The following is a 9,169-nucleotide window of genomic DNA, read 5'->3' on the forward strand; positions in this document are numbered from 1 at the left end:
CCTGTTTTAATCTTCTTTAGATTAGTCCAATATAAAAATGTACGCACTAAATAGACTTTCTTTACAAAACCGAACAGATGAACAATTTTTCATTCAAAACATAAAAGAGAATCTCACCGTTAGGATGTCGCATATAAATATTTATTCTTCCCATCGTGATCAAAGATTCTGAAATCTTACCTGATTTCCCGATAGTGTAGTCTCATTTCGTCGAAACATTTGTCAATTTACAGTACCAAAGAACTGCACAATTCATCAAAATCCAAATATAAATGGTAAAGCCTTTCCTTTTGATGGCGGAACATATTTCCCTATATTCTAATTTCGTAACGTCATCAAACCATTCATAAGGGAATGATCATTAGATTACTCTACCTGATAAGGTGAAGGGCTGCAGAATTTAGGCCTATGTTCGTCGCTTACGTCCTTTGAACAGGGAGAGATCTTCAGCGTGTCACACCTGCTGTGACACGGGGCCTCGGTTATTTCAGTCTCATCCGAAGGACAGCCCAATTTAGTTGCCTCTTACAAGGAAGAGGTACTGATGACCTTTACTAACCCTGGTCCCCACGGGATCGTATCAATTATCAAATTTTATAATGCAGTACAATATATTTGAAGAAATGATTGTTAAAATTACTATCAGGAAAGCTGAATCTGAAATTGTAGACAAATTCTAGGAAACATATTCGTAATTTTTGTATTTTGAATGTTGATACACAATTTTTTTTTCTTGTACGTAGATATAGAATTTTCTATAGTAAAGGTTTGATTATGTACACGTGTCACGGTAATATTCTGAATAAAATTCAAGGGTCGGAATCTTATATTTTGGAGTTTTTCATCTATTCTTGAGATAAGGTTGGGGCACATATCGTGGGGTATGAAGTTGAGACATTTTTACAATTTTGTGGAAATTATGAGCGCCATCCAATAACCGCAACCATGTTCAATGTTTTCATTAGCAAAATATCAAGTTAAATAATTTCAAATTGATCATATGAATGAATGGTGCCCATACTAAACTGATTTTGAGCCGCGTTAAAAGAAATTATTGGGAGAATTTACATTGATGTTATTTTGTTAAGGTCACTCACATGAGAAAATTCTTTTAGGCTACACGAATTACTAAAGACCTAATTGTTATAATGAAAGGTGAAGATAACGAACAGTCACTTAATACATAATAACAAATTATTACAGTACTAATGAAATCTCAATGTTTTTATATATAAGGAATTATGTACTAATATGAATGTAACTATTTGATAAATGTAATGCCCCTGTCTATGAGGTATGAAATCCTGACGAATTTTGTGCGGCTGGACTAAAAATAGAATTTAAACTGTAGTTCATTGATCGTGAGCCGGATCAACTTTTGTTCATTGTCCTTATTATGATAATTGTTACAGGGGTTATTTAGCATCCTCCTTAGTATCAATACAGGATAATAAATTTACGAGATTTTAATATTCCTCTTTAATATTTATTCACTGTGATATGGTGTTAAGTTCTATTTCATATTCAACACATCGTCTGACATAATCTTTGACAGGATTCATGAGACGGATGAAGTTCCGTCGCCATTTGAATGATCTAGTTTTAACCGCAACGCGATCGATATCATGAGTCTTTATTCTGTCACTTTCTGTTCTCTTGTACTAAGAACGATAACTCGTAATGTCAAAAAGACTCCTCAAACTCACAAACACACATGTTCAACATTAGAACTAAACATTCATATGCTGGAGTTATGAGATTGATCACTGTTCGTTATATTCACCTTTCATACGCATGCATTGTCTATCACAGACACGGTTACTATTTTATCGTCGTAAATGTCAAGAATTTTTGTATTTATATGTTTTCACTTTATATAATCAGTTTGATATGAAATTTTATTCAATGATTACATTTACATATGATACAAAAGTCAATTATATTGCCAGTTCTTAAATACAATACGTACAAAATAATATCTTAAAATGATACATATCCATTACATTTGATATGTATACACTTGTTTAACTTTTAATTGTACATTGGCCGGAAGTAAAGGCGATCGGTTTGCTGAATAAAGTTGCATAAACATAAAAAGAAAGTTAAATGTGCCTATTTTGAAAGAAAACCCAACATATTTCATTGAGTAAGTCCAAAACTAGTATACCCTTTCAAAGTTATTAATACAACGTGTAATATAATAGTGATATGAATCAGAGGCGTGGGATTCTGGAGGCGGATCGATAATGAAAGGGGCGGGCGAGAGTAGGACCTTAATTCCTTTCCGTTTTGTGCCTGTGTTTATTAATTTAAAAAAGGAAATCATTTATTGTACATGCATCATTTTCATGTATTTCTCGTTTACGTCTGGGTTTATGATATCCCATCTTAGCTAATCAAGGATTTATGATCCGCTCCGCTTCTCTACAACCCTTGGCTGCGTTAGCATGATTCTCATAGCTTTGAGTGGCGGCCGCTAGCGGATGGGGAAAACAAACTGTTTAGTTTACATCATGTTCAACCAATGAAAATGTGTTTTTCAACTACACTTTGTGTGTTGTTAAAATAAAAATAAATGTTTGCGTTCATTGAGTTACACGATGTTATATGCAAATCATTTATAACTTGTTTTCACAGGCAAAGTCTCATGGCACAGTTTATACACCGGCATGTTGTATGAAGACTATGAAAATCTTCTTGTTTACACATCTCATCGTCTTTCACGTGGTATAACATAACATGCTATCTGATAAGATGCAGAATACTTTGCCTGCACCCAATCATATGCTTGAATGTGTTGACACGAAAAGCATGCTAACGTAGCCAAGGTTGTAGAAAAGCGGAGCAGATCGTAAATCCTTGGCTAGCGAAGATGATGATATCCATAATGTTGAATTTTCATCTATGTATTTCCCCATTATTTTGTATTCAACATCACAACATGTCTTTTTAACGTTATGTTTTTTGCAACTACCCTCTACCAAAACTGGTGTAGTGTGCAATGCTGATCAGAAATTAGCTCTTTTTGACAATATCGGGACAAAACAGAGAGCTACAGATCCACCCTCATAAACCCTTCGAGTGACGGCAAAGTAAACACATGCGCACGGTTGAGGCCGTATATCGGTGTAATCTTACATTGCCATCTCACAATTTTAATATTAAAAACGTCCCAACATATTATTCCGCTATATCTGTTTCCAAACATCCATTAAAGCCCCATGCGACCCGAAAACTCACACAGGTTCAAATGGTTTCCTCTCTTGAAAACTGCTACAATTGTTACAACTGCTTTCTTATATTCTATGTCATTCTTACGTCGCATCTATTTATGAAAACATAAGGTGTACTAAATCAATTATCAAAATATAGGGCTCACGGCCGATGCGACAGGTCGACAGGGGATGCTTACTCCTCCTAGACAACTGATCCCACCTCTGGTAAATCAAGGGGTCCGTGTTTGCCCAACTCTCTATTTTGTATTGTTTGTAGGAGTTATGAGATTGATCACTGTTCGTTATCTTCACCTTCCATACTGTTTTTCAGATGCTTCGTCGATGGAAATATCCATATCTACTGATCAGTCATTCAAAAAATTACTTTGTTAAACACCTCTGATTTCACACAGAAGTACTGAAGGTGATATAAAAATATGCTGGAGTTCCTCATTGACAATATCGTACGACAACACAGCTTGATGGCACATTTCGCAGATGTACTCAAAACATGACATGTTTCAACACACGGGCTCCCCATTCTCCTTTTCAAGTTGTTTAGGCTGACAGAGTGTCGATGCCATCCTAAACCTTCAATTCATCCCTCCGGGGGAGGTCTCTTGTACATGTATCTAAATATGTCATGATATGCCAACTCAAAAACACTAATTAATAATCGGAAGTTGGAATGTAAACATCAAATCCGATGCGCTAAAGTATTTATTGATCTTGATACATGTATGTGATTTATAGTCGGTTTAAAAGCTTTTAGCTCAAGTCCCTTATTGTATATAAACCCAATACATACACATGACTTCTGCTGTCAATATACGGTTCGTCTTTATTGATTCTGCTTGTGTGTGTGAATGCAATGTACCTTGTAAGTGTGTAATGTGTGTATTACCTGTCCTATGTGCTTTATAGTCGGTTTAAGAGCTTTTCAACTCGAGTTTCTTGATTATTGTATTATATTCTGACATCGATTAAAGATTGACCAAATCTGTTGGAGGCACTACAACCCACATTGCAAAATGGATCAATGGAGATGGAATTGAACTGCTTCTAATTTGGATTTTTATTGCATTGCTGAAAATGTCTATCAGTTTATTAACTCAGTAAATAAGGAATTGTTTGTGACCCTATTTAAATTTTAAAAAGAGCGCAGTTTTACTTGCAGTGCTCATGAACAGACGATGTAAACGTGAAACTATGCGTCCTGGTTTTGTAGTGTCTAGCTTCTATCTGTCGATTAGCTGTTGGTTTCTAAGAAAGTATTGGAGCAGATTAGTGAGCTACATATCCACCATTTCTGCGCACGATTGGGGTTCCATATAGCTTTATTCCTGCGTCGCCGAATCAAAACATTAGAATAGAAAAGTTCTAACAAATTTTCCCACTACACTTGTGTCCCAACATACCCTTTATCAAAGTCCCATGCGAACCTGATGCATGCAGCTTAAATTATTTTGTTTGTTAACGTAGTTATGTTATGTACTCACTCAAATCAGTATCTACCGCCGTGGTGGCCTAGAGGTTAGAGCGTTCGCCTCGAATGCGGAAGGCCGGGGTTCGAATCCCGGCCGCGACAGACCTAAGTCGTTAAAACAGGTAGTGAAAGTTCCATCGCCATACGCCCGTCATCACAAGTGAATGTAACGGGTCCTCCGACATTACCTTAAAAACGAATGTTCTGTGTTACAGTAGTTGTGACACGCTAAAGAACCCTGATTGTTCAATGGCCGTACGCACCGAGCATAGGCCTAAATTTGCAGCCCTTCACCGGGGTTGGTGACGTCTCCATATGAGTGAAAAATTCTCTCGATTTACAAGCAATATACAATCATATAAGCAATATACAATCAATCAATCAACCGTTTTTAACGTACCTATGTTGTTTCCTTATGTTACTTTCTAGTGCGGTGTGCACTTATATCCAATATAAAATGAAACTCTTCTGCAATTCAAAGCAAAATAATACTCTCTAATATATATATATATATATATATATATATATTATTACTACAGTCACTTGCTCCGAAGAGTCGGATCACGTCGAGTTGACAGGCGCGGATCATCAGATCACACGAGACGCGTCAATACACCTGTCAAAGAGACGTGATCCAACTCTTCGGATCAAGTCACTGTAGTAATAATTTTATTATATACCCCCTTATGCATTTTAAATCCACATTTATAAGATAATAAATGTAATCCAAATTATAAAAAACACAGACACGTTTTGTGTACGCAGTTTCGTTTGTGACGCGGTCAATATTTTCCACAAATAACGTTGCGTTGATGCATTGTGATGGCATCAGTTTCAGAGGATACTGATACGGAACAAAAAACCAGTGTGGTGATCCGGAAAACCGGATGACACGCTGTGAAATCCACAGTATCAAAGAACGATACATTGATGGATATATAATAAAATACAACCAGAACATTTTCCAGAAATTCGTAGACCTGAAGTTCAGGAGGAAAATCGGAATTAAATCGGTAAATTCTTTATATTTTTCTCGGATTCAAAGTTTGATTTGGCGTACATAACGCTTGTATTAGTTACCGACATTACTTTAATAGTATTAATAATATTTACTTATATAGCGCCCTATATGATTATAAATAACCACTCTAGAGCGCTGCACACAATAAAAATGATACAGCATGTTATAAAAGTAGTAAAAGGAAATTACAATAGCATTAAGACATATAATATCAAAACAATGCTAGCACAAAATCAATAATGTGAAGTAAAATTGCTAAAATCTAAAGCATGATCTGCATGAAAAAAAGTTCCACACCGTACAATCAAATAATATAAAATACAATAGTTGAAGTAAATATACACTTATTAAAATAGTCATGTTAAAACTGATGGAAAGAAACCATAGAGATTTAACCACCTACAATACTAATAATATGCAAGTCTAAAAAGATGTGTTTTTTAATGGGTTTTTTTTTAAAGTGTTCAAATTCTGACAGCGGCGGAGGGTATCAGGCAGAGAGTTCCAGAGTGTAGCTGCTGCCGCATCCAAGCACCTGTTTCTATATGTGAAGGTTCGACATCTAATGTCAGTGAATTTTTAGACCTTAGGGAACGATTTGGTTGGTAAACAGTGATCACCTCCTCCAAGTATTTTCATGCCATCTAATGAATCACCTTATAAGAGTAGAGGTTAATTTTGTATTGACTGCGCCTGTCAATAGGAAGCCAGTGTAAAGAAATCAGCACTGGAGTTATGTGATCACTTTTCTTGGTACGAGTGATGATTCGTGCTGTCATATTCTGTACCCGCTGCAGTTTTGCCAGGTCGGTTGTGTTAATACCGGAAAGACGAGCATTGGCGTAGTCGAGCCGAGATGTCACGAGGACACATACTAAGGTCTTGCACGCATCTTCTGTGATGAGCTACCGTATTCATCCGATATTACGTAGTTAATTATAACAAGCACTAGGCACAGATGAGATTTGCTTTTGCATGCAAGGTGTCTTATCAAACCATACACCTAGGTTCTTTACAAACGGTGCTTCACTGATAATAGTGTCGACAAAGTTCAGATGGTACGATGGTGAGTCAATGACTAGGGTTTTCGGTGAAAAAACAATGAACTCCGTTTTGTCCTGATTTAATTGTAGCATCTTAGCCGATATCCACAACTTTATTTCGTCCATACACGCATCAAGACGGCTAGCGGTATTTTGCCATTCATCTTTAGGTTTGAATACTAGATAGACTTGTGTGTCATCTGCATAACAGTAATGTAGAACATTGTTTTTACGACATATTTCACCAATAGGTTTAGAGAAAATGACATAGAGCCGAGCTCATAAGACAGATCCTTGTGATACGTCGCAATTGAGACAGAAATCTTCAGAGAAGGTAGATCCTATGTCCACTTTTTGGGTCCTCTCTGAGAGATATGACTTAATCCAATTAAGGACCGAGCCATAAATACCAAAAGCAAACTCAAGACGTCTTATCAGAATAGGATATTAAAGGCCGGCGAAAGATCTAACATCTAACATGCATCGCTGGAACCACCATCTAATGCTCCTACACTGTCGTGCTGGACACGAAGTAGAGGAGCTGTCTCCGTTGAATGACAGGCACAGTACATTGTTGTGTAGATGATTCAACTCTATGTGATGATCCAAACGTTTCGCAACAATCTTTTCAAGAATTTTGGAGAGAAATGAGAGGTTTGAAACAGGTATGTAATTCCGGTATTCTTGTGTATCTAGGCCAGCTGTTTTGATGAGAGGACGAACAAAAGTTTAATGGATAATGGAAACACAGACTGACTGATTGATTGATTAATAATGTTTGTAACTAGGGCAATAACGCTATCTAGGCATGTTTTCAGTAAGGACGTTGGTATTGGATCCAATTCACAGGATTTAGGAGGCTGACATAATGACTTCAATGATTTCATCTTGTGATGCTGGTTCAAAAGTTCGCAGATGCACACCGGCAAACTTTTGATCGGCATATAGTGGGTCAACATCAAGTTGTATGCCATGGCACAATTCCTTCTGGGTTTTTTTGTATCTTGGATTGGAAGAAATCGCCAAAAGTGTTTGGTAGCATGTCTCGGCCTTATTACCCATGAGTTTATTGGCCAGGCGATATAAAATATTTCTGATCTTATTCTATGTTTGAGTGTACACATGTTCACATTTCTTTGAATAAATCAGTCCAGCGAATCTTATTATCGCTTCAATGATGGAATTCTGTAAAAATAGAAATTTCTGCGAATCATTCGCAAATTTATTTTCTGGAAAGGTGTATACTATACTACTCAAAATTTGATAAGGAACACTAGGTTATATGTGTGTAATTTACCACTAACATAACAAAAGACATAAATGTGACTCAGAAACGTGTTTACTCAGGTTATGAATGAAAATTCATGAACGGCATGAAATTTTATCAATACGGAATGCTTGAAATCTGATAACAACACCAAAAGGCATTTCATTACAAAAAGTTATCAGCAAACCAGAGAAAGAATTACACAGTTTTTGGGGATAGTCCATCATTACACTTAGTCGATGAAGTGTCAATACCGGGTATGGCCTTCCCTTGCATCAATGACGGCTTGACAACGTCGAGCCATGCTGTCAATAAGCACCCGGATGTTTCCAATGGGAAGGTTGTTCCACTCTTCCACGAGGGCGTTTCCGAGCTCTGCCAAAGTCGTGGGTTGTGCTCTACGGCGTGAAAGGGCAACCTGCAGCATGTTCCATACATGCTCAATCGGGTTCAAGTCCAGCGAGCGCGCTGGCCAGTCCATACGGACAATTGTCTCCTGCTGAAGGTACTGCTCCACCACCCTGGCGCGATGAGGACGGGCGTTATCATCCATCAGTCATTGTTCATCTCTCCAGGACATGAAGATCTGTTCTTCCATCCCTGCTGATTCCACCCCAGACCATGATGGAACCACCACCATAACGGTCATGTTCACTGATGTTGGCATCATGGAAACGTTCACGTTGTCGTCGCCACACTCGGTGCCTCCTGTCGGTAAAGTCCAAACAATACCTGGACTCATCGGTGAACAGAACTTGAACCCAATCGTTCTGTGTCCAAGTGCCTGAAGAGCCACAAAATGGTCTTGGCGTTGGGTTGTCGACCTCTGACGACCACCCCCATGTCGGTGTGCTGCTGTACCAAAAGTTTACTGTCGGTTCCAGGCCCTGTTTACAACGCTCTGGCTGACGTTTAGTGCACTTGCAACGTCACGTTGTCAATAGCCAGCGTCAAGCATTCCAATACATCTGCCCAGTTGTTCTGTCGTCAGGCGACGCCTTACACGTTGAGGGGGCATTGTGTTGATAAACGTAGTGTAAACACTCAAGTGAGTTTGAAATTTTAGAAAGAATCAGACACCGATGCCTGAGTGAAAATCGTGCAATGGTAGCAAAAGCATAAACTGTGATGAGAAAC

At 37.8% G+C, this 9,169-nt stretch overlaps 1 non-coding gene across 1 annotated transcript; it reads left to right on the plus strand.

Annotated features, from left to right (window-relative positions):
• Window positions 1-4,731: 4,731 nt before the first annotated feature.
• On the plus strand, window positions 4,732-4,803 carry Trnas-cga (transfer RNA serine (anticodon CGA)). The gene has a single exon. It is a non-coding gene; the product is annotated as a tRNA-Ser (tRNA).
• Window positions 4,804-9,169: the final 4,366 nt, after the last annotated feature.

The sequence above is a fragment of the Ostrea edulis genome, chromosome 8 (assembly GCF_947568905.1).
Source record: "Ostrea edulis chromosome 8, xbOstEdul1.1, whole genome shotgun sequence".
NCBI classification, from domain to species: Eukaryota; Metazoa; Mollusca; class Bivalvia; order Ostreida; family Ostreidae; genus Ostrea; species Ostrea edulis.